This window comes from Amblyomma mixtum, chromosome 10 (genome assembly GCF_055824585.1).
Source record: "Amblyomma mixtum isolate Tamu chromosome 10, ASM5582458v1, whole genome shotgun sequence".
Taxonomy (NCBI): Eukaryota; Metazoa; Arthropoda; class Arachnida; order Ixodida; family Ixodidae; genus Amblyomma; species Amblyomma mixtum.
In genome coordinates, this window is record NC_143021.1 from 132,843,208 (window position 1) to 132,869,864 (window position 26,657).

Below are 26,657 nucleotides of genomic sequence, written 5' to 3' on the forward strand. Positions count from 1 at the left end.
TACAAACCAGTACACGCGTTTGTCGCTAACGGAGTCGGGTCGCCGCCTTCTTGCTCGACTCCATATACAACACACCCCTCCAATGGAAGACAGGTTTCGCATCCCGGAACTGTGATGACGTGCCCTCCACGTGCGGCCTCTTCCAGCAAACATGTCACATGAAGACCATAATGGTCGGCGCCTGGCACGAGCGGAAGCGCTAGCCCGATATTATGGCAACAAAACAGGTGTATACTACGTGGACGCCTCCGGCCCTCACCACGTGGGATGGTACACGGCCGCGGTAGTTCACAACAGCAACACAGTTAACGGCCTCACTTTCAGAGCCCGCAGTGCAACACAAGCAGAAGAGGTCGCGATTGCTCTCGCGGCCTCGCATTCCAATTCAAAATACATAATTACCGACTCGCGAGGGGCCTGTCGGAACGTCGAACAAGGCAGCACTCCCTTCCTAGCCTATCGAATATACCAAAATTGCATACGGGATACGGACCCCGCACACCGTCACCTCATATGGGCCCCTGCTCATCAGGGGTTGGCAGGAAACGAGGCAGCAGACGCAGCCGCCCGCGCGCTCTCTCACCGGGCTGTTTTCTCCTCCCCACCTGATCAGGAACCCGATTTTAATCCGGTTTATACGTTCAAAAATATCGCAACCTACTTTCAAGATAGCCATCGCCTTTACCCTAGCCCATGTAAAGGACTCAAGAAGGCGGATGAGCGGCTTCTTCTCCGCCTCTTCACCAATACATTGCTGTGCCCGGCAGCACTAAAACATTTTGACCCCTCCTTTAGCGGCAGCTGCCCGCACTGTGGTGCGGTGTCTTCGGACACCTATCACATGGTGTCGGCCTGCCCCTCCAACCCGGCCATTCCCCCTATCCCCAACCCAACCCGGGAGGACTGGGAGGCGACCCTGCTCGGCTGCCACGACTTACAGGCCCAACAAGCCTTAGTCGGGCGCGCCCGGGCGGCGGCTACCGCCACTGGGGTCCCAAACTAGGGACCTCCACCTAGTGTTTGTAAGGATCGGTCCCTTACGGGCCGATCCAAACACCTCCTGTTCTGAATAAATGTTTTCACCACCACCACCAGTACCGAACATCACCAACAAACAAGCCCAATACAGGACAAGCCAACCACCGGTCAAGATCCAGTCTTCGCAACCGGTCCGGCAGCAGAGGCCCATCGAGCAGCGGGGACCGACTGACCCTTTTATTGTAAACTCTCATGAAATAAAATAAAATAAACAAAAAAAATTGGAGAGGAAGCCCGCGCCCAACCAGAGGTTATCGCAGGCGATCCAATGAAACATAAAAGAAAAGGGGCCAACGCCCAAGAGAAAATTTAAGAAAAACCAATTACAAAAAAAAGAGGCACAAACGATGGGCGGGGAAAAGTGATTTTTAAAACAAGACGCCCCTGAAGGATTAAGAAGTACGAAATGAACATGAAACAGGGATAGGTCCAGCGTGCCCAGATTCTGCAGACAGGCTCGCAGGCGGCCAGGAGGAGGGAAAGTGGGGGGATCTGTAAGAAGGAAGAAAAGACAGGAAAAGAAAGCGAGGAGAAAAAAAAACAAAAAACGAACAAACAGGAGATACTGGGCTTAAGAAAGCAGAAGGGGTACATAAAAAAGGGGAATAGAAAAGAGGATCAAGTAAATGACGAAAAGGCATGTAATAACGCAAGGAAATAGAACGAGCGAAAAGTAAAAAAAAATCAAACAAATAATTAAAACATGAAAATATAACAGCTAGAGAAACGAAAAGGAATGGCAAAAAATAAAAATAAACATGAAAAACGAAAAGCAAAGAAAACTAAGACTGTATGTACACGCAAAGCCAGCAAATATCACGGTCCACATACCATCCACATGCCCGTGAGGCAGGGGCAGGGCCACGGCCCACCAATATTGGCCATATGGTGCCCCCGACCACATGAGACATGGGTGGGCACATAAATGGTAGGGAGGTCTACGAGCCATCAGGGCGGGAATAAACACGAGAGACAGGTGAAAGAAGGGAAGAAACGCGAACAGCAACGCGAATAAGCAACGCACGAGACCGAGGTGAACCTAACGAAGAGGGAAAGTCATGAGGGGAAAGAAAGTGCGGATAGCCGGGAAGCCCTGCTGCTATGTCTGCGGTGAGAGGACAGGCACGCAGGTAATGAAGAACATCCCCCACAGCTGCCCCGCATGGACAAGAAGGCGAAGGATGGAAGTATGAGGGAAAACGACCATGGCCAGTTAGGAGAGGGACAAGAGATCGGGGTGGAGGGAAAGTGAGCGGGAGGCGGTTAATAGAGGGGACAAAAACAGCCAGGAGGGTGTCAGAATGTTCCGCGGCCTAGGTGTCTGACCAAAGCCTGAGTACGGTGGTACGCATACGGGTGGGCACTGACAAGGGTGACAGCCACGACGGCCGCAGGAGGCCACGCGCCGACGCCAGTGAAGCGGCCCAGTCAGCGAGCTCCTTGCCCCAGACACCACAATGGGCGGGGACATGAAAGAGGAAGACAGGACGCTGAAGAGAAATGGCGGCAAGAGTGCGCTTGATGTCACGGACGCGTAAGTCGTTCGTAGAAAGAGAGTAAAGAGCCTGAAGGAGAGAAAGGCAATCAGAGTAGACATGCAAGGGTAAAGGAGAGGGGGCGCGCTGGGCGTAACAACAGGCCTCATGAAACGCAACAGCCTCTGCGCAGAAGGCACTAGAGGCTGTCTCTAGACGAATCCGGCCCACGTTCCGCAGCGCGCCGGAAGATGAGAATGCGACGTAAGCAGCACCCGCAGAGTGGGACGTATAAGAGCCATCCGTGAATATATGAAGGCCGGGAAGGAAGGGCTGAGATGGAAAGTGAGAAGGGAGAAGACGGGCGAAGGAGAATGAGGAAGCCAGAGAGGAATGGTCGCACCAGGGATCAAAGCGGGGCAAGATATCAGACGGTAGGTAAGTGTGGCCGCCAAAGGTGACGGGATCTACACCATTTAGAAGGTTGAACTCTGCACAGAGACGATCCAATTCCAAGGGAAGAGGCGGTACCCGGAGGAGAACCTGAAGCGCAGCCGTGCGCGTTGTGCGGAAAGCCCCTGTGATAGCGAGAAGAGGGACCCGCTGCACAGAAACAACCTTTTTCCGAAGGCGGGAATTGGCGCTGCGAGACCACCAAGCGGGCGCGGCATAAGTTAAAGCGGGTTGTATAACTTGAAAATAAAGCCTACGTAGAGAAGAGGAAGGGAGCGAACGGTGGAGAGAGAAAAACGAGACAAGACGCGAAGTGAGGATCTCTGCCTTGTCGCGGAGAAAGTGAGCATGCGGTAGAAAAGTGAGGTGGCGGTCGAAGACAACGCCTAAAATTTTGAGTTCCTGTTTGAAACTCAAGGGGCGACCCGAAAAGCGAACGGTTGGATTGCGCTTTTCCATTCCGCCCACGCCATGTGAAAACAGCATACAAAATGTTTTTGTCCACGAGATCGTCACCCGCGAATCAGAGGCCCAACAGGCTATTCTGTTAAGGACATTGGCACACAACTGCTCCAGCTCGTGGCGCGTGCGGGCCGGAACCAGCACAATGGTATCATCGGCATAGGCCTGTATTGTTACGCCAGGAGGCATGGGACATTCGAGAAGATCAGAGATTATGACGTTCCACAAAAGGGGTGGAAAGGGTGATCCCTGAGGGCTGCCGAGAGTGGGGTTGGCGGACACCTCCTCACCAGTGCGTGCACGATAGACTACCGTGCGCAGCGAAAGAAATGAGCGCAAGAGGTGATAGGTTCGAAGGGAGACCGCGGCAGCGAAAGAAGCGAAGGATGAGGGGGTGCCAAACGCTATCAAACGCGCCCTGAAAATCGAGTGATATAAGAACTACGGGCGTGCGGGATATGCGGAAGTTTTCCAGGGCCGTTCGCAACAAGGCCAGGGCTTGCACTGCGCTGCGCGAATGGGTAAACCCAAACTGGTTGGGATGGAGATGGCCCTTGGCGTGCAAGAAATAGTAAAGACGGCCGTGAAGTAGGCGTTCTAAAAGTTTACCCAGGATTGAGTTCATCACTATTGGCCGGTAGGAAGTAGGAAGGGAAGAGGGACGGTTTGGCTTAGGAAGGAAGATGATCCGCCCCCTTCGCCACGCGGAGGGAAAGTGGCCGAGACGGAGGGCACCGTTGAAAAGGAGGAGAAAGAAGGACGGGTGGGCACGCCAGAGGCCCGTAACCAAGGGCGCAGTCAACCCATCCAGGCCGGGAGCTGTGCCGGTACAGAGTGCGTTCACGAGCAGCTGAAGCTCCTTACGCGAGAACGGGACGTCCGGCGGCACAGAAGGATGGTAAGGCGACTCGACGGATGCACGGAGGGACCCATGTAATGGTGTATCTATCAAAGAGTTGTCAAACGCGACCTGTGTCCGGAGCAAAAGTGCCGCCGACTCAACGACAGAAGTCGTCAGAACGCCGTCTCCTGTGTCCAGAGGTGGGAGGAATACGGGGGCGCGCAGTTTGGCGAATGCGTTCTTAAAGAGTACGCCGAAAAGGTTTTTTCGAGTCGCATCGTGACAGGCCTGGCGCAACACCGAGTCCTTTGCCTCCCTGATGTTGCGACGGTAACAGGCAAGTGCCGCCTGAAACGCGGTGCGATAGACGGGGCGCAGCGATGGTTCTGAGCAACGCTGGAAGCGCCTGCGCAATGCTCGAACGCGGCGCCGCTCGATGGTGACCTCAGGGGACCACCATGGCTTCGGTGCCGGTGGTGGTGGTGAAAATATTTTAATTAAATGGTTTAGGAGGTTGTAGCCGTGGTTGGAGCTCTCAGTCCGGAACCCCATTAGCGTAGGCTGCTGTCCGGGCTCTTTCGATGAGTTGCTTTTGACTCTTTCCGTCCGAGCTGGACAGAGCTGCCTCCCACCCCTCCTGCGTTGGCTGGTTATTAACAGTGATCGCCTGATTTCGTTGGCAGGCCCATACCATATGGTACAGGTCCGCCTTCTCCCCGCAGAATTTGCATTGTGAGTCAAATGACTCCGGGTCTATGGCATGTAGTCTTCGTGGGTTGTTGTAAGTGTTGGTCTGTAGCTTTCGGAGGTGTTGTTCCTCCCCTTTATCTAGTGTCTTAGCCGGTGGAGGGTAGACCCGACGGGATAATCTTAAGTGCTGAAGTATGTCATTGTAAGTTAGTAGTGGGGTAGGAGGTTCCACGGCATCCGCACTGGGTGCCCGGGGGAGAAATGCTCGGGCTGAGGCATGTGCGCTCTCGTTCCCTGGGATGCCCTGGTGACCTGGTACCCATATTAAGTGTTTGTGTGTGGGTTGGTAGCCACGGATATAGCTATCTTGCAGGATTTTAGCTGCGAGCGGTGCGACCCTGCCCCTGAGGTAATTGCTATACGCTGTCTGTCAATCTGTGAGAATGTATATTGAGCTAGTGTGTGTTGCAGCTAGAGCAATCGCCACTTCTTCCGCAGCCAGTATGACCTGGCTAGCCAGTACTAGTCCGTCGACTGTTGCATTTTGGTGCATTACCGCGACGGCCGTCATTCCCTGCTCGGGACCCGCAGCATCGACATAGAACACGCCCTCGCGCCCGCCGTAGTGTCTTTTCATGGCTTCGGCTCGTGCTTGTCGTCTTGACTGGTGAAAATCAGGGTGCATATTCCTGGGTAGTGGAGCTGCCTTGAGTTGTCCTCTCCATGAGGCTGGGATGTCGGTTTTGGTGTCTAGCTGTCGGGGGCAATTGATGTTTAAATCACTCAGGACTTGTCGGCCAGTTCGAGTTGTGGAGAGCCGTACCACCTGCGCCGTAAGGTGTGCCTCTATCAGCTCATCGATCGTGTTGTGCACACCCAGTCGCAAGAGCCGGTCCGTCGATGTCGCAAGAGGGAGTCCCAGGGCCTTCTTGTAGGCAGTTCTGATTATGATGTCGAGGTTTTTTATGTCACGCTTCTTAAGAAGGAGGTAGGGCGCTACGTAGACGACGCGGCTTACAACGAAAGCCTGCACGAGTCGCAGAGTATCGTCTTCTCGCATCCCTGATTTGCGCGTCGTTATCCTGGCGATCATCCTGGCGACTTGCTCGCTCACGAGCCGTAGTTTCTGGAGGGCAAGAAGGTTGTTGCCGTTGTTATTTATGTACAGACCCAGTATCTTCATGGTCTGAACTTCCTTGATGGGTGAGTTGTCTACGCGGATATTGATGGTGTCTTGATTCTTGCGTTGACGGAAGACTATCAGTTCGGATTTTTCGGGTGAGCACGTTAGTCCACACGCCCGGGCATAATTTTGAACTGTTGTCGCCGCGGTTTGTAGTTGTTCTTCAATCATTCCCATACTTCCCGTGGTTGTCCAGATGGTTATATCATCAGCGTACAGGGCGTGGCGTATGCCCTGTACCTGATTGAGAAGAGGTGGGAGATTTAGGAGTGCAATGTTGAAGAGAAGTGGGGATAGTACTGCCCCTTGCGGAGTGCCTCTCGTGCCCATCTTCACTTGCGTTGTGTGTTTTGAGCCGGTGCTGATGTTGACGGTTCTGTCCGTAAGGAAATCGCAGATGTACGAGTAGGCTCGCTGTCCGCAGTTCATGCTGTGGAGGTTTTTGAGGATTGTGGAGTGTTTGACATTGTCAAACGCTCCCTTGAGGTCAAGTGTTAGAAGCGCTCGGTTACTGTTTGTGCGTGCGGGATCAATGACTTCACGTTTGATTTGCAGAAGCACATCATGGGTGGACAAGTGTGCCCGGAATCCAAACATCGTGTGTGGCAGTAGCTCATTGTCCTCAAGATAATTGGAGAGACGGGTGTGGACTGCCTTTTCCATGAGTTTGCCTGCGCACGACGTGAGGGATATGGGGCGCAGGTTTTCAATGCTGATTTTCTTGCCGGGTTTGGGAATAAAGTGTACATTGGCTGTTTTCCATGCTTGTGGAATGGTGCCGGTACGCCAACATTCGTTTATGTAATCCGTGAGTTGCTGCAGAGCCTCCGTGCCGAGGTTGGCCAGAAGTCCGACAGTAATTTTGTCTTGTCCCGGGGCTGTGCCTCGGCGCATATCTGCTAGTGCTGCAATGATTTCCTCTGAAGTGAAATCTCTGTCTAGGTCTTCGTTCGGTTCCCCACGGTACTCCTTATTGTAGGGTTGTGGGTCTCGCGCTGTGCAGATATAGCGACGCGTGAGTTCATCCACGAGTTCATGATCCCTGCCTTGAAAGCTATGTAGGGCTCGATGCAAATTTCTGTGTTGTTCACTCTTCACTTTCGGAGGGTCAATTAGGCATCGCAGAAGGTTCCATGTAGCCTTGGTGTCTAGGCGGCCTTTGAGGGATTCGCACTTCGTTAGCCAATTGGTGCGAGCGAGGTCCCATGCGTATTGGTCTGCTTGAATAGTAAGCTTGGCTATTCGAAGTCTTAGTTTCCGATTGTGTCTTTGTTTTTTCCACCGTTTTATAAGACTACGTCTTGCTTCCCAAAGGTGTAGGAGGTGGTTGTCAACAGCTGGGTGGTTCTCCGTGGTGGCAAGAGACTTTGTGAGCTTTTCTTTAAGGTCGAGAATGGAAGCCGCCCAATCTTCGTAGCTGGTTATTCGTTCGGATGTGGTTAGTTTGGTGTCCTTTCTGAATGTCTCCCAGTCTGTAATTCTGGCTTGCCCTCGTGGTTTGCTGTGCTTGTTGCTTTCGAAGATGGTCTGCAGCACGTAGTGATCGCTGCCTAGGGTCTCTCCTGTATTGAGCCACTCATAGTTGCGGGCATTGCGGACGAGCGTGAGGTCGGGAGAAGTATCCCGCGTTACGCTGGTGCCGACTCGCGTCGGGTGCTGCGGTTCCGTGAGTAGGGTCAGGCCCATGTCAGCGATGGCGGATGCTAGTTTTCTGCCTTTCGTGTCTTCCCTGGGGCATCCCCATAGGGGGCTAGAAGCATTAAAGTCGCCAACTATAGCTAGGGGAGCTTTTTGGGCTTCTCTTAGGGCTTTAAGAAAGATCACGTCGAAGGCTACGCGGTGCTGTTTGGGGCGACTATATATATTGAGTATATAGGTGCCCTTGCTGTTTCTGTGCTGTGGCAGTATTTTTATGAAGGCATATTCAATGTCGCTGTCTAGATTAAGGTCTACAGTGATTGCCGTGCATGATTTGTGGACCAAGATGCATGTCGAGGGATTTGTTTGATGTGTTGAGTATCCTCTGATCTTAGCCTCCATATTCACTTCTTGCAGGGCTATTATTTGCGGCGTATCGGGATGAGAGTCTATGTATTGCTGTAATGTTTCCCTCTTCCGTTTTAGTCCCCTGCAGTTCCACTGTAGGATAGTAGGTTTATGTCTACGTTGTGGAGCCATGCTGAACACTAGAAACTTGTGCCTCATCATGTGGTGCGCCCTCAGGTTGTAGATCTGGCTGAGTGCTTGGCAGACGACGAGTTCCCATTTTACCCTGCAGCTTTGTGCCTCTGTTGTGAGAAACATCTGATAATTCCTGAAGTTTGCGGTCAATTGCATCCTTATTAAAACTGGTTCGAGGTTTTCAATCATGGGTTTAATAACTGATTCGAACATACTTTTGATTGTCGTCTCGATCATAATTTGTAATTTATTTTCAATGAGGTCTTGAATTGTTTTTTCCAAGCGAGTGATGCGTTCCTGGGTTTGGGGGTGCTCTGTATATTGCTGCTTTAGTGCCTGCGATGGTGATGCCTGCGGAGTTGGTGCCTGGTGGGGTGCGTCTGGTGTAGTTGCTTGCCTCTCGGGGGTGCTAGCATCTAACTGGTGTGGAGACGGAGGGTGTAGCTCTGCCCTATCTTCTTCCATCGGACATGCCTGTTGCGTCGATGGAGGTAATGTGTTGTTTGGATTGACTGCGATGACTAACTGCTGTTTCAATGTGCTATTTTCTGATTTTAGTTGTTCAATCTCTGCTTTAAGTCGTTTGTAAGCCAACGCTTCGGGGGAGGAGGCAGCTACATCTGCCCAGCTCACCTTGCTGCCGTTGCGCTGCTCCTTGTTATGGGGTCCTGTTGTCTTCTCGGCTGGACGACTGCCGTTGTTGTGCGACACATTATCGGTAGTCCCAGGTCCATTGCTTGAACAGCGTGAGCCGGGTGGTGCTGAGTTGTTGCTGGACTGGTCCTGGTGGGTCAGTCGTTCCCCGCTGCTTGATGGACCTCTGCTGCCGGACCGGTTCCGAAGCCTGGATCTTGACCGGTGGTTGAATTCTCCTGTCTTGGGCTTGGTTTTTTGTGATGCTCGGTACTTGTACTTGCACTGATTCGACCCCATGGGATGTGGACCTTCGCAGACCGTGCACTTGGGTTGGCAGTCGTGGGATTCTGGAACATCTGGCTGACCGCACTGCGGACATCTTGACTTCGAAGGGCAAGGGCAAACATCCGCCCGGTGTCCAAGTTTCCCGCACAGTGCGCAGGCTGGCGTTGTTTTCTTGTATAGGCGTACTGGAACCGCTTCACCGTAGTAGAAGACGTGAAACGGAACCTTTCTTCCTTCAAACGTGATGGCCGCCACGTTGGAGGAACCTAATTTTCTCACGCTCACCACTGGTGCGTCCGGGGAGCGAAGCGCGTTCGTGATGTCTTCGTTGGAAACCCTCGGGTCCACTTGTATTACTCCTTTGCAAGTGTCGTCGGAGGGGCGGAGGTAGGAGTACACTGCCTGTGCCTTGTCCCCAAGCTGAATTTCGTGAATTGCCAGGACCTTTCTGATTATTTGGGCGTCTCGCACCCCGACAACGATGATGTTCTGTTCCCATATGGGCCAAACGCTGAGCTCGGCTGAGCCCTTGTCGACGCCAGCAGCAATGTGCAAGGCGTTTCCGACCGCGTTGCTTCCCCTGAATTTGCTGACATCCAGCGTTCCTTTAGGTTTGATTATGATCAATGCATCTTGCTTGTCCAGACGCGGCTGCGGAGGAGGCTTCCAACGCTTGACTTGCGTTCGGGGCGTCTGCTGCAGCGGCGTATCCCCTGCCGCGGTGACGCGTCCATCTGGCGTTCGACCTTTTTGCCGTGCCGAGTGGTTGTCACGGGCTGATGCGCGTTCCCACTCTTCTATCTTGCGTTGGATAATCGCCTCCGTAACCTTGTCGAAAACTGGGGTCTTCGCCTGCGGCATGGTGACAATCTGCATCCCCTCCGGGTCGTATCCCATCAGGGTCGTCATGGTTTGCGGCAGAATTTGCCCGCGGAGCCGCGGCGGGCAGCTGAGTCGTGGCCTAACTGTTAGGCTTAGCAACTCGCGCGATCCGCTTGGTCTTCAAATTCTCGAAGGATTTGAGAAAACGGTCCCACCTGAACAAGGGTGGGTGGTCTCCTCGTTGTTCTGGAAGTGTAGCCAGATGGCCTCGCAGCGCTTCGGCAAATGATTCGGGAAAGGATCATAAAATTCGGCGGAGCCGACGTGAGACACGTCCGCTCTTCCCGACTGCTGAGGCGCGTCCCTTCGGTGCCGGATCACTTACAACTGTACGCTTGTGGCGCTCAATCAGCGTGTTAACTCGGTCGTGGCACCGGTTGACGACGGTCTCCAGTGCATCGGAGGAGCGCAGATCGGCGCCAGCAACCCGGGAAAACCATGTGTCCCTTGCTAGGCACTGAAGCAGACGAGCCCGGGATGCAACCGTTAGGCGGTGCTGCTTCGGAGAAGGAGGACCAATTGACACCTCAATATAAGAATGCTCGGACAGAGATTCGGTGTCCGAGACGGTCCATGTATATCCGGAGCTGAGCAGGGATGGGGAAGCGAGTGTGACATCAATCCACGACCCCGCGTAATAACTGTCATATGTGGGGGCGGAAGTAAGGTCATTTAAAACAGTCAGTTGGTGAGCCAGAGCGAAGTGGACGAGGTTGGAGCCACGCGAGTCGGAGGGTGCGGGGCCCCACAATTCACGCTTGGCGTTGAAGCCACCGGCCAGGATGATGGGGCGGCCGGCCGCCAAAGCGACCACTTCGTCCAATTCGTCTAAAGAAGAGTCAAAGAGGGCGCGCGGCGGGGAGTAAACGGAGACAAAGAGGAAAGAAGTAGATTGAGAGGTGCAGAGCACGGCCACAACAAATGTGGAGGCGTAAATAGGGAACACCTGAAAAGGAGGATCCCGCGCAAGGACTAGTTAGCGCGGATGTGATTGCGCAGAGAAGACGGCAACCCCACTAGGAAGACCGGAAACCCCGCCACCGACCAGGTAAGGGTCCGCCACCGCAGCCAGAGAAAACGGAGAAGAGAGGAAATGACTCCAGAGGGCAGCCGTCGCACGCCGGGTATGGTCAAGGTTGATCTGCAGAAAACTAAAGCTAGCCATTGCGATATAAAGAGGCATAAGAACGGAGATAACTGAAGTGGAAAAGGATCATATATGGGCGACAGCTGCTTACTATATTGATTAAAAGATTGTGGCGGTGGTGGAAGCAGGAGGGCCGAGGACTGGCTGCGGAGACAAGCGATAAAGGGCAGCAAGGAAAGAAGAATACGAATGAAAAATCAGTGGAGAAGACCGTAAGTACAATCAGAGTCGCAACCTGGCGGTTCGCGGGAGAGGTACGCAGGGCAATCGCGGCCCTAACGACCATAATTGGTCCTGGCGCGGATGCGAGCAGCGCGCTCCTGCAAAATTGAGCAGGAGGCATGCCCAGCTTGATGGTTAGAGGAGCGGCCAGCCGCGTCGCATGGGGCGCACTTGGCGTTAGGGTCCTGTATTGGGCGGGGGCACTGTGCGAGAGGGTGCGACCCCGCGCATCTTGTGCAGCCCACCAGGCCCAGTCCTCCAGCAACAACTCAGCACCACCCGGCTCACGCTCTTCAAGCAATGGACCTGGGACTACCGATAAGGTTTCGCACAACAACGGCAGTCGTCCAGCCGAGAAGACAACAGGACCCCATAACAAGGAGCAGCGCAACGGCAGCAAGGTGAGCTGGGCAGATGTAGCTTGCCTCCTCCCACAAAGCGTTGGCTTACAAACGTTTAAAGCAGAGATTGAACAACTAAAACAGAAGATAGCACATTGAAACAGCAGTTAGGCATCGCAGTTAATCCAAACAACACATTACTTCCATCGACGCAACAGGCATGTCCGATGGAAGAAGATAGGGCAGAGCTACACCAGTTAGATGCTAGTGTTGATGATTTGCGGGGTCGCAGCGGAGCACCAGAGCAAGAGGATCAGCGTGGCAGGCTTCTAGTTCCGAACTGCCAGTGCCGGGCGTGTGCTCCGAGCACGGCTGTCTATCTTTATTTTCTTCTAGCGCGCGCTGTAACGCCGATCTCAGCGCCGGCGCTTTATAGCGTCGCCTGGCGCTATACTAACATCCCCGAGAGGCATGCAACTACACCAGACGCACCCCACCAGGCACCAACTCCGCAGGCACCACCACCGCAGGCACCACCACCGCAGGCACTAAAGCAGCAATATACAGAGCACACCCAAACCCAGGAACGCATCACTCGCTTGGAAAAAACAATTCAAGACCTCATTGAAAATAAATTACAAATTATGATCGAGGCGACAATCGAAAGCATGTTGATCAGTCATTAAACCCATGATGGAAAACCTCTAACCAGGTCTAATAAGGATGCAAGCGCAGGAGATTAGAATTGACCGCAAACTTCAGGATTTATAGGATTTTTCTCACAGCAAGGGCACAAAGCGACAGGGTAAAATGGGAACTCGTCGCCTGCTAAGCACTGAGGTAGATCTACAACCTGAGGGCGCACCACATGATGAGACCCACGTTTCTAGTGTTCAACATGGCTCCACAACGCAGACATAAACTTACCATCTTACAGTGGAACTGCAGGGGACTAAAACGAAAAGGGGAAACATTACAACAATACATAGACTCTCATGCCCATACGCCGTAAGTAATAGCCCTGCAAGAAGTGAATATGGAGGCTAAGATCCGAGGATACGCAACACATCAAACAAATCCCTCGACATGCGTCTTGGTCCACAAATCATGCACGGCAACCACTGTATACCTTAATCTAGACACCGACATTGAATATTTCATAAAGCTTCTACCACAGCACAGAAACCGCATGGGCACCTACATAATCAAAATAGTATATAGTCGCCCCAAACAGCACCGCGTTGCCTTTGACGCAATCTTTCTTAAAGCACGAAGAGAAGCCCAAAAAGCTCCCTTAGCTATAGTTGGCGACTTCAATGCTTCTAGCCACCTGTGGTGCTGCCCGAGGGAAGACGCGAAAGGCAGAAAACTAGCATCCACCATCGCTGACATGGCCTTGCCCCTACTCACGGACCCGCAGCACCCGACGCAACGCGGCACCAGCATAACACGGGATACTTCCCCCGACCTCACGCTCGTCCGCAATGCCCGCAACTATGAGTGGCTCAACACGGAAGAAACGCTAGGCAGTGACCACTGCGTGCTACAGACTATCTTCGAAAATAACAACCACTGCAAACCACGAGGACAAGCCAAAATTACAGACTGGGAGACATTCGGGAAGGACACCAAACTATCAACGTCGGAACAAATAACCAGTTACGAAGATTGGGCGGCCTCCATTCTCGACCTCAAAGAAAAGTTCACAAAATCACTCGCCACCACGGCGGACCACCCAGCTGTTAACAACCACCTCCTACATCTTTGTTAAGCCAGACGGGGTCTTATAAAACGGTGGAAAAAAGGAAGGCACAATCGGAAACTCAGAATTCGGATCGCCAAGCTTACTATTCAAGCGGAACAATACGAATGGCACCTAACTCGCACCAATTCGCTAACAAAGTGCGAATCCCTCAAAGGCCGCCTAGACACCAAGGCCACATGTAGCCTTCTGCGATGCCTAATTGACCCTCCGAAAGCGAAGAGTGAACAACACAGAAATTTGCATCGAGCCCTACACAGCGTCCAAGGCAAAGGTCTGGAACTCATGGATGAACTCACACGTCGCTGTATCTGCACCGCGAGAGACCCACAACCCTACCACAACCCTACAGCACCGAGGGCAACCGAACGAACACCTGGATAGAGACTTAACTTTGGAGGAAATCATTGCAGCACTAGCAGATATGCGCCGTGGCATAGCCCCGGGACAAGAAAATTTTACCGTCGGACTTCTGGCCAACCTCGGCACAGAGGCTCTGCAGCAACTCACTGATTGCATAAACGAATGCTGGCGCACCGGCACCATTCCACAAGCATGGAAAACAGCCAATGTACACTTTATCCCGAAGCCCGGCAAGAAAATCAGCATCGAAAACCTGCGCCCCATATCCCTCAAGTCGTGCGCAGGCAAGCTCATGGAAAAGGCAGTCCACACCCGTCTCTCTAACTATCTTGAGGACAACGAGCTACTGCCACACACGATGTTTGGGTTAAGAGTACACTTGTCCACCCATAATGTGCTTCTGCAAATCAAACGCGTAGTCGTCGATCCCGCACGCACAAACAGTAACCGAGCGCTTCTAACACTCGACCTCATGGGAGCGTTTGATAATGTCCAACACTCCACAATCCTCAACAGCCTCTCCAGCACGAACTGTGGCCAGCGAGTCTACTCGTACATCTGTGATTTCCTTATGGACAGAACTGTCAACATCAGCACCGGCACAAAACACACAACGCAAGTGAAGATGGGCACGAGAGGAACTCCGCAAGGGGCAGTACTATCCCCACTTCTCTTCAACATTGCACTCCTAAATCTAGCACCTCTTCTCCATCAGGTACTGGGCATACGCCATGCCCTGTACGCTGATGATATAACTATCTGGACAATCACAGGAAGTATAGTCTTCCGTCAACGCAAGAATCGGAACACCGTTTACAACTCACCCATCATGGAAGTTCAGACCCTCAAGATACTGGGTCTGTACATAAATAACAACGGCAACAACCTTCTCACCCTCCAGAAACTACGGATCGCTAGAGATCAAGCCGACAGGAAGATCGCCAGGATAACGACGCGCAAATCAGGCATGCGAGAAGACGATACTCTGCAACTGGTGCAGGCTTTCGTTGTAAGCCGCGTCGTCTACGTAGCGCCCTCTCCGTCTCAAGAAGCGTGACATCAAAAACCTCGACATCATAATTAAAACAGCCTACAAGAAGTCCCTGGGGCTCCCTCTTGCTCCCTGGGGCTCCACCTTGGGCTCCCCAAGGTGGAGTAGATTTGTAATAAGGGAGTAATTACTCTACAAATCTACAAATCTACTCCACCTTGGGGGATTCCCCTAAACATTTGTTCAACACTGTTCCCACTTCGAGTTATTGATCAATTCGCTCTCGCCCTACCATAAGCTTGCCGTCCCGGTTAGCTCAATTGGTAGAGCGACTGCTCCGGTGAAGCGGTGGTCCCGGGTTCGATCCCCGGACCAGGACAAATTTTTCTTTAACTACGAAGTTTCTGAGAAAGCTGTATAGCTTTCCTTTGTAGCCATTTGGCAGCGCTTGGGTGGATGTAAATGAGTAATTACTCCCTTATTACAATACATAGGCTGATGCTCATTACGCACTTCACCGCCAAGTGCATAAAAACAATCTTGGTCCCCGATATGATTGCTGCACCACACAATACTGTGCGCTGGCCATTTTTCCCATTCTCTTTGTAAATAGTTATTATAGCAGCTTGTGTGTTCAAAGCAATGCTTCCGGCAAGCTCTGTCCCGCACACCTACCATTATGCACTAATAAACCGCGTAGGGATCAGCATAAAAAGCGTGCTGCTGTTACCGCCGCAATATATGTTCAAAATAAGCTACCAGCAACTCGTCCAGAGAAACAATTACAAAGCAAAAAAATTTGGAGGCTTATCAAGGTTAAGCCCAGTGGATGCGAAGCATGTCCTTAGCGTTTGGAGGCATCTCGACCGCATACACGCCGGCGCAAATACGCTGGCACGGTTGCGGGCACAGAGACTGACGCGACGGCGGGCGCGCGCCGCCTCGCACCTGGCGTGACGTCACATATCACGTGATGCAGCGATAGTGGCGCCGCCGCCGCGTCGCGCGCGACGGCGCGAACCGAAGCGTGGAGGCCTCCGCCAGGCGACGTCCGACGGCGCGATATGAGGCCCCATCTGCAGCCGCTGTGACGTCATCACGTGACGTCACATCATGTGATCTCACTCCACGTTCAATGGTGGCCACCACCGGGAGGCGACCGACAGGCGCGATATGAGGCCCCATCTGCAGCCGGTGTGACGTCATCACGTGACGTCATGTCACGTGACCTACTTGAAGGTCACTTGAAGGTCAATGGTGGCCACCGCCGGGCGTCGCGCGAAGGCCCGAAACCTACGTTATTATGCTTTGCATAATAACTCGACCTCCGTTCTTTTAAGCCGTAAAAATTCTTTACAGAACCATCAGTTCCTGCATTAAGCAGAACTGCGTGACCACAGCTGTAGCCTGAGGTTGACTCCCCCGCCACTGGCTCTAGTGATGAAGCTCGCGCACACGTATTACACGTCGTGAAAACGAGACCTGTTCCTGTTGTCTCGCGCTGGCCAAAAAGGTAAGGCAAGTCACCTCGACAACGTTTATACAAGGCGAATAAGTGTAACTCCTAGACAGTGTTGCGAAGTACGGGCTGTGTACTCGGTGAAGCTTAGGAATTGGGTCTTTATTCAGAGAGTTTGGCACAAAATAAAAGAGGGCCCCAAGCCCTTGGAAGCCACAGACTGGCTGCCCGAGCAGATGCTCTCTTCCGCTGCTGGAGGGACTCACTGCGTTTACTGCCGCTCCCTCGAACGCCCTGTCCACGCGACCAACCTGCGCATTCTCGGAAGGAAGCGTCCTTGGGCGCTGACGGTAGCGTTTTCAAACGCCGAACGTGAGCCCCGCGTCCGCGACGAGGCCGGCTCCCTGTGGCGCCCACGGTAGGCCGGGACGCTCACGGTACAAAGTTTCCGGGCCCGCAACGTAACTACAGCGTAACTTCAAGAAAACACGAAAAGTTATCAAGACAACGCACCAGGAACTAGTTCGCGGAACCCTGCTTTACACTGTGACGTTCTAGGCAGGAATACATCAATCATCGACATCAGGATTGATTAGCGAAACTCTGCGTATTCACTTGTGCTCCACTTGCGATAAGCACGTCCGTTTTTTAAAAAGATAACTAGTGAGCCATACAAAAAAAGGATAACAGTGCGGAACCTGTAACCTGTAAAGTGCGGAACAATTGGAACGTGAATAAAGTTAAAAACACATGCTTGCCCCGAGGCGCTGCTAATAAGCGATAAATCTAAGCAGACATGCTTAGAGTTAGACAAGGTGCGTTAGCGCTGGATGCTTACGAGTAGCATGATGAAAAAAAATGGCAGTGGCTTAGCTCTGGTTAAGCCTGGATATACAAGCGAAAAGCTACAGTTGTGTTTGGATTGATGTCATGCCTGTCGCAGTTCACGCACAATGCACTGGTAGCACCGCGATAACGGTGGAGGCGTTCGGCCGTCCACACACTGCTTGTAGGGAGGCGGAGGAGGACACGGAAATGGGCGCGGTAAAAATTCAGGTGCACTTTGCTCTCTAAAGTGCTGCAAGGCGAAAGCGTTTCCTGGCGCACTACTTGTTTTTTTTTTCATATCATTTTTCATTTCTGTGGATTCTTTTGTTTTTAATTTTTTTATTTTTTGTTTATTCTTCTTTTTCCTTTTATTTTTCATTTCTATTGGTTTATTTCCTAATTTTATTGTTTATTACGTTTCTTTTCTTTTCTTTTTATTTGTATTTTTCTTTACGTTCTTTTTTTAATTTTGTACTTATTCTTATTCTTTTATTCCTTTAATTTATGAGAGCCATGCAATCACTACACCCTTATAAAAATTTCATTAGACAGTCCCTAGACTGTCTATACACTGTCTTTAGACAAATCATATAGACTGGTTTATAGACAGTCGATAGATTTATGGCCATACACTTTTAGTAGACTTTTGTCTATAGACAGTCTATAGACAATAGGGGATATTCAAAATTCCGCAAGTGTGCTTTCCCGCATAGCAATATTGCCCCAAACAAGATGGCCGACTTCGCTATAAAGGAACTACATGGGCTTCAGAACAGGCGCTAAAGGTGTGGATAGAATGTAAGAAACGTATTTTAGAAGAATCAAAAAAAAAAAAACAGTGTTTCTTGCATTGTTTCCGCTGGAAACGCATGGTCAGCCATCTTGTTTGGGGCAATATTGTTATGCGGGTAAGCGCACCTGCAGAATTTTGTATATCCCCTATTGTCTACTCAAATTCTATAGGTCTATAGGAAGTCTCTCAGAGTTGTCTATAGACGGGCTATAGACGACCTATAGACTTATGGCCATAGACTTCCTGTAGATTGCTGTCTATAGACAGTCTACAGACAAAAGTCTACTGGTCCAGTAGGCATATGTCTATACACTGTCTATAGACATTCCATAGGTGTGTGGCCTCGCAGTGCTATAGACTTTTGTCTATAGACAGTCTATAGACATCTGTCTATAGACCATTATCTATAGACTGGCTATGGACAGACAGCCTACAAACCGTTGAAAAAGGTCGCCAGACAGAGTTCACAAATGACACAATCAGTATACTTACGAATCGAGTTCATTTCAAAGCTATCCAGGCCGGGAATATGCAATAAATGCACCATACGACGCACCACAGTAACATAAATATTGAAAGTAACCGTCCGGCTAGTTTCCTCAGAAGCATTCTTGCGGCCTGCTGCCTGCAGTCAATCATGCCGGCATGTTCACCTGTACGGCACAAAGGAAAAAATAATATAAGAGGAACTGAAAAAAAAATCCCATTCCAACTCAACACATGTGCTTTACAATGCAAGGCATATCCTGGCTATGTCATTCTAGAAAGGCAATCTTGATTTTTGGTTTGGTTTTATGAGGTTCAAAGACCCAAGGCGACGCAGGCTACGAGACGCTGAAGTGAAAGGGCGAACAGACGAACATGATAGCCACTGAGCTATCACGGAGGCTCAACCATTCCAGTAAATACACGACAGATTACAAGGGTCTTCATAAAACATTGTTACAAAGACCCATAATCCCTGGAGAACTCTACTCTGAATCCAGTACTGATACTGATTTCTGTATGACAATCCTTTTACATTATTTGTAACAGAAGACTTCAAACAATTGTGCCACATATCTGCATTGACTCGCAAGGAGCTGTTGAGAATGCTACCGCCATAAAATACAGATTAAGTGCACCTTACACACGGATTCAAAAAGGAGAATGCTGCAGCATTTATTCTTATAACCCCTATAGAAGAAGCGCTTCAAAATACCCTGCGTGAAGCCTGGTACACCCGGCCACATTTTTTACTGGCTCGGGTGTTGCATCGCTAAATGCACCTTGTAAAAAAAAGGTGCCTTACGGCTACACCGCTGGCATATTAAGCACTGTAATTTTACGAGTGAAATGTCATTCGTGGTTCCTTGTTGTTCATATGATGTTTGAGGGGAGTACTTGCGTGTTCAGATCAAAATTATAAGAAATATTTGTCAGCCACTTTAGCGGCTGAAGTGGTGAAAGGCGAAAGCCTGACTGCTGAATTCTGCTACGCGATTGTTCACTTCACATTCTGTTGGTGCATTAACTGCCAATTAACGACGCTTAATCTTTGCCTATAGGAGTGGAACGCGTAGCGTGTTGTAGCGCTGCCAGGTTGGTTGGTTGGTTGCGACTGAGAGAAGGATGAAAAGGAAAGTGCACGGGCCTTCCAACTGGCTCAAGCCGAGCCACCACCGCTGCCACGTGCAGATAGAAGAGAGTTGAAAGAGAGGAGTCCCCGAAACGCCACCACCCGTTCGGCGCGATGCGTTGCCCTTTGAACGCAACGCTTTTTGAGGTAGGGAACTAGCGCTTTAGTTCTCTGTCATCTCGGTGGACACCTGAACTGCACAGTACAGGAAGGGAGGAAGTGGAGTGAAAGCAGAAAGAGAACGAGGGGCCGTAATGGAGAAAATGAAAATTGTATTTGAGGAAAGGAAACTACGCAGTAACTGTCTCACATATCTCGGTGGACACCAGTCGAAAATTGTATTTGAGGAAAGGAGCAGTACCTCTCTTACATATTTCGGTGGACACCCGTCAAAATTCGCGCGCACTCATGTCACAACCATTTAGACCAATCTGAAACGCGGACAAATTTGCTAACACGTCTTGGTCACGACAGTATGAGCCATTAAAGGCTTTAACCTTAAAATCTGAACAACACATCAGCGACACAAACAGCAACACTGCGTTAAGGCTTTTGCCTGACCGCATTTTAGGCTAACAAAGTGCCCCCTTGAATATTTGAGGAAAGGAAATGGCGCAGTATCTGTCTCACATATCTCTGCGGACACCTGAACCGCGCCATAAGGGAAGCGTGGAAGGTGGGAGCGAAAAAAATTCCCTTACAGCGCGGTTCATTTGTCCGCCCAGATATGTGAGACAGATACTGCGCCATTTTCTTTCCTCAAAAAGCAAACCAACCCATTTATGCTTAGGGCTACTCTGGTAGTGGGCCTAGTAAGGAAGGCCAGCAGCCAAGAAGACATAGGGTGACGCTTATCACGCACTTCAGTGTCAAGTGCATGAAAACAATCTTGGTACCCGATATGATTGCTGCACACACAACAGACCCGCCGCGGTGGCTCAGTGGTAAGGCGCTCGTCTACCGAGCCGGAGTACCCGGGTTCGAACCCGACCGCGGCGGCCGCGTTTCGATGGAGGCGAAACGCAAGAGGCGCCCGTGTGCTGTGCGATGTCAGTGCACGTTAAAGATCCCCAGGTGGTCGAAATTATTCCGGAGACCTCCACTACGGCACCTCTTTCTCTCTTTCTTCTTTCACTCCCACCTTCATCCCTTCCCTTGCGGCGCGGTTCAGGTGTCCGCCGAGATATGTGAGACAGTTACTGCGCCATTTCCTTTCCTCAAAAACCAATTTACATTTACATTTACACACAACAGTGTTCGCTCGCCTTTTTTGCCCATTCTCAGTGTAGTCATGAGTATCGCAGCTTCTGTGGTCAAAGCAATGCTTGTGGCAAGCTCTGTCACGAACGCCTACCTTTAGGCACTAATAAACCTCCTTGGGATAAGCACAAAAAGTGTGCTGCTTTTGCCGCCACAATATATATTGAAAATAAGCTACGAGCAACTCGTCCAGAAAAACGATTACAAGGCAAATAACTCGACTTTCGTCATTTTAAGCCGTCAATATTCTTTACAAAACCATCACTTTCTGCATTAAGGAGAGCTGCGTGACCACGTCTGTAGCCTGAGGTTGAACCGCGACTGGCTCTAGTGATGAAGCTCGCACCCACGTAGTACACGGCCTGAAAACGAGGCCTGTCCCTGTTATGTGTCGCGCTGGCCTAGAAGGTAAGGCGAGAAACTTCGACAACTTTTATACAAGGCGAATAAGTGTAACTCCTAGACAGTGCTGCTAGGTACGGGCTGTGGACTCGGTGAGCTTAGGAATTGGGTCTTTATTCAGAGAATTTGACAAAAAAGAAAAGAGGGCCCCAAGACCTTGGAAGGTACAGACTGGCTGCCAGAGCAGCTGCTCTCTTCCGCTGCTGGAGGGACTCCCTGCGTTGACTTCCGCTCCCTCGAACGCCCTGTCCACGCCACCAACCTGCGCATTCTCGGAAGAAAGCGTCCTTGGGCGCTGACGGTCGCGCTTTCGAACGCCGAAAATTGGTCCCGCGTCCGCGACGAGGCCGGCTTCCTCCGGCGCCGACGGTAGGCCCGAACGCTCACGGCGTCAACAGTTTCCGGGCCCGCAACGCAACAACAGCGTAAGTGCAAGAAATCACAAAAAATTATCAAGACAACGCACAAAGAACTGGTTACCGGAACCCTGCTTTACGCTCTGATGTTCCAGGCAGGAATACATCAGTAATTGTCATCGGCATTGATTAGCGAAACTGCGTATTCACTAGTGCTCCACTTTGGAGAAGCACGTTCCTTTTTTAAAAAGATAGCTACTGAGCCATATAAAACAAGAAGGATAACAGACGCTTGTGTCATTTTGATAGGACAGCGCCCCCTGCGAATGGTTTTGAGCGTGTATTTAAATCAAACCGTTTCCAAATGCCGTAATCCTGGAAGAAGGCATTTCGGCAGCAGCACTTGAAAGCCCTCCTCGCATAGAAAGCATCAAGCCTCCGGGCCAGCAGGCTGAAAAGAAAACAACGGTGGCAGTGAGCGGCTCACTTTTGGGAGCTGATCTACGCAGGTGTGCATATTTCGACACATGTACGAAACGCGACTCAGAATCCTCGCATCAGCAGAGCAGCTGTGCTTCTCCATGGCATGTATGGCAGTGGCTAAACAGACACTCAGTCTTGATTCCATCCTTCGCACTATCCATCCATACCTGCTGCTACGCCTGGACGAAGCGATTATGTCGTTGCTGCCGCAGCTGCAGGAACTGAGACTTCGTGATAAATTCTATAGGTCTATAGGAATTCTCTAAACACAGGTCTATAGACAGTCTATAGACGATCTATAGACTTATGGCCATACATTGTCTATAGAGTTGTCTATAGACGGACTATAGACGGACTATAGACGACCTACAGACATGACCATAGACTTCCTGTAGATTGCTGTCTATAGACAGTCTACAGACAAAAGTCTACTGGTCCAGTAGACATATGTCTATACACTGTCTATAGACATTCCATAGGTGTGTGGCCTGGCAGTGCTATAGACCTTTATCTATAGACAGTCTATAGACCTCTGTCTACTAAACTATTAATAGACCATTATCTATAGACTGGCTATATACTGACCGCCTACAAACCGTTGAAAAAGGTCGCCAGACAGAGTTCACAAATGACATAGTATAAATACTTACGAATAGAGTTTATTTCCAAGCTATCCAGGCCGGGAATATGCAATACATGCACCATAAGACGCACCACAGTAACAAATATTGAAAGTAACAGTCCGGCTAGTTTCCTCAGAAGCAGTCTTGCGGCCTGCTGTCTGCAGTCAATCATGCGGGCATGATCACCTGTACGGCACAAAGGAAAAAATAATATAAGAGGAACTGGAAAAAAAAATCCATTCCGTCTCTACACATGTGCTTTACAATGCAAGCCATATCCTGGCTATGCCATTCTAGAAAGGCAATCTTGATTTTTTGGCTTGGTTTTATGGGGTTCAAAGACCCAAGGCGACACAGTCTACGAGACGCTGAAGTTCATGAAAGGCTGCGGAATAATTTCGGCCACATGTGCAGAGTACACAGGCCTTTAGCATTTTGCCTCTATTAAAATGCGACCGGCTAGGCCGGAATCGAACCTGCATCTTTCAGGTCGCCAGACAAACATGATAGCCACTAAGCTATCACGCCGGCTCAACCATTCCAGTAAATACACGACAGATTATAAGCGTCTTCATAAAACATTGTTACAACGACCCATAATCCCTATAGCACTCTGCTCTGAATCCAGTACTGATACTGATTTCAGTATGGCAATACTGTTACAGCCAATACTGATTTCTGTATGGCAATCCTTTTACATTATTTGTAACAGAAGACTTCGAACATTTGTGCCACATATCTGCATTGACTCCCAAGGAGCTTTTGAATATGCTACCTCCATAAAACAGAGATTAAGTGCACCTTACACACGGATTCAAAAAGGAGAACATTGCAGCATTTATTCTTATAACCGGTATAGAAGAAGTGCTTCAAAATACCCTGCCTGAAGCCTGGTACACCCGGCCACATTTTTTACTGGCTCGGGTGTTGCATCGCTAAATGCACCTTGTAAAAAAAAGGTGCCTTACGGCTACACCGCTGGCATATTCAGCACTGTAATTTGATGAGTGAAATGTCATCCGTGGTTCCTTGTTGTTCATATAATGTTTGAGTGGACTTGCGTGTTTAGATCAACGTTATAAGAAATATTTGTCTGCCACTTCAGCGGCTGAAGTGGAGAAAGGCGAAAGCCTGAGTGCTGAATTCTGCTACGCGATTGCTCACTTCCCATTCTGTTGGTGCATTAATTAACTGCCAATTAATGACGCTCAATCTTTCCCTATATGGGTGGAACGCGTAGCGTTCCGTAGCGTTGCGAGGGAGTCCCCGGAACGCCACCACCCGTTCGGCGCAATGCCTTCCCTTTGAATGCAACGCTTTTTGAGAGAAGGAAATAGCGCTGTAATTCTCTGTCATCTCGGTGGACTCGTGAATCGCACAGTGCAGGAAGGGAGGAAGTGGAGTGAAACAAGAAAGAGAAAGAGGGACCGTATTGTAGAAAATGAGAACGGTATTTGAGGAAAGGAAATTACGCAGTAACTGTCTCACATATCTCGGTGGACACCAGTCGGAAATTGTATTTGAGGAAAGGATTAGTAACTCTCTTACATATTTCGGTGGACACCCGTCAAAATTCGCGCGCAGTCACGTCACGAGTATTTAGACCAATCCGAAACGCGGACAAATTTGCTAACACGTCTTGGTCACGACAGTATGAGCCATTAACCACACCTCCGTGACATAAGCAGCAACACTGCGCTAAAGGCTTTTGCCTTACCGCATTTTAGGCCAACAAAATACCACTTTTATTTTTGAGGAAAGCAAATGGCGCAGTATCTGTCTCACATATCTCTGCGGACACGTGGACCGCGCCTAAAGCGAAGGGAGGAAGCTAGCAGTGAAATTCCCTTACGGCGGTGGTGAAAAACATTTATAATGCAATAAATATTTACAGAGAGGTGATTGGGGTGGGCCCTATTGGCCCTTTCCCCTAACAATACTAGGTGGAGCCCCTATTCCGGGGCCCCATTGGCAAGCAACGCCGCCCGCGTCCGGTGAACCAAGGCCTTTTGGGTCTTTAGGTCCTGACAGCCGAGCAGGGCCGCCTCCCAGTCCTCTCTGGTGGGGTTGGGGTTGGGGGGGATAGATGGGTTTGACTGACACGCCCAAACCATGTGGAAGGTGTCAGCCACCTCCCCACAGAACTGGCACGCGCCATCAAAGGATGGATTGAAATGTTTAAGCACCGCCGGGCACAGTACAGTGTTGGTAAGAATTTTGATGAGGAGGCGCTCGTCAGCGCGATCCAGACCCTTACAAGGGGCCGGGTAGCGCCGGTGCTCCTCCTTGTAGTAATCGGTGATTTGTTTGAATGTAATGGCCAGATTGTCTGATTGGGACAGGGACAGCGAGATAGCCCGGGGAGAGAGTGCGCGGGCGGCCTGATCGGCCTGTTCGTTTCCCTGGAGTCCCTGGTGACCGGGGGCCCAAATCAGGTTGCGTGGAGTTGGATCTTCAGATCGACAGCTATATTCCAGTATGCGCCAGGCAAGCGGGGGAGCCCAGCCCAACTCGTAGTTCCGACAGGCCCCTCGCGAGTCGGTGATGATGTGTTTCGACTTGGGAGTAGTGAAAGCAAGAGCAATGGCAATCTCCTCCGCGTGTGTTGCGCTGTAGGCTTTGAAAGTGAGCCCGTTGACTGTGTTTGTGTTGTGTACGACTGCGGCCGTGTACCACACCCCGTGGTGTGGGCCGGCAACGTCCACGTAATACACATGTTGTTGGTTACCATAGTATCGCGCCAACGCTTCCGCGCGCGCCTGGCGACGACCGCTATGGTCTTCTCTGGACATGTTGCGGGGAAGGGGTCGGACCCGGAGGGCGCGTCTCCAGGGTGCTGGCACTCTCTCCCTTTCCTCAATATGGTAGTCATGTTTGATGTGTAGCCGGTCCAAGAGGCGGCGACCGGACGTGGTCTGTGCAAGACGCGTGTATTGGTTGACTAAGTGGGCCTCTCGAAGCTCCCGAAATGTGTTCACCACGCCTAAGGCCAGAAGTCGCTGGTTGGACGTGGTGACCGGGAGGTCGAGAGCCCGCTTGATGACTTTCCGGTGGATGACCTCCAGTTGGTCATCATCATGTTTGCGCAGGTGCAAGTAGGGGGTTGAGTAGAGGATTCTACTCGTTACGAAAGCATGGGCAAGCCGCAGTGCATCCTTGCTTCGTAATCCGCCCCGCTTGTTGGAGACCCGGCGGACCATGCGGCCCACCTGGTCTCCCACCGTGCGAAGTTTGGCTAGCGTGGTGTCGACTCTGCGTTGGTGGTGTATGAAGAGACCAAGGACGCGGATCTCCTTGGACTCCCGGATCGGTCCCGAGGGGAGACTGATGCAAAGCGGAGTTGTGTCCCGAGGGGAGGGACGTATGTGCACAAATTCTGATTTAGACGGGGCGCACTGGAGTCCGCAGTAGGCCGCGTAGTCGTCGACTAGGGTCGCCGCTGCTTGCAGGCAGGATTCCATGTGGCCCAGGTTGCCTTGCGTGGCCCAGATTGTAATGTCATCCGCATAAAGAGCGTGATGTATCCCGGGCAAAGAGGACAATTTGGAGGGAAGATGAAGCATTGCCAAATTGAAGAGGAGGGGAGACAGGACCGCGCCTTGAGGTGTTCCCCTCGAGCCGATGGTGTATGGCCCGTGTTCCGCATCTTGTATGCGTATGTAGGCTTGACGGTCTGTAAGAAACACCAACTGTGGCCACAAAACATTCAACTACATAAAACAATTTCTTACAGACCGTCAAGCCTTACGGCGCGGTTCATTTGTCCGCCGAGATATGTGAGACAGATAATTAGACATTTCCTTTCCTCAAAAAGCAAACCAACCCATTTATGCTTAGGGCTACTCTGCTAGTGGACCCAGTAAGGAAGGGCGGCAGCCAAGAA

At 50.9% G+C, this 26,657-nt stretch overlaps 1 long non-coding RNA gene across 1 annotated transcript in view; it reads right to left on the reverse strand.

The window, feature by feature from the left end:
* Positions 1-26,657, reverse strand: part of LOC149326988 (uncharacterized) — a 58,169-nt gene that overhangs the window by 10,649 nt on the left and 20,863 nt on the right. The window contains exons 2-3 of the long non-coding RNA XR_016286082.1: positions 21,469-22,119; positions 18,525-18,685 (exon numbers count right to left, since the gene is read on the reverse strand). This is a non-coding gene — a long non-coding RNA (uncharacterized LOC149326988). The remainder of the gene's footprint in view (positions 1-18,524; positions 18,686-21,468; positions 22,120-26,657) is intronic.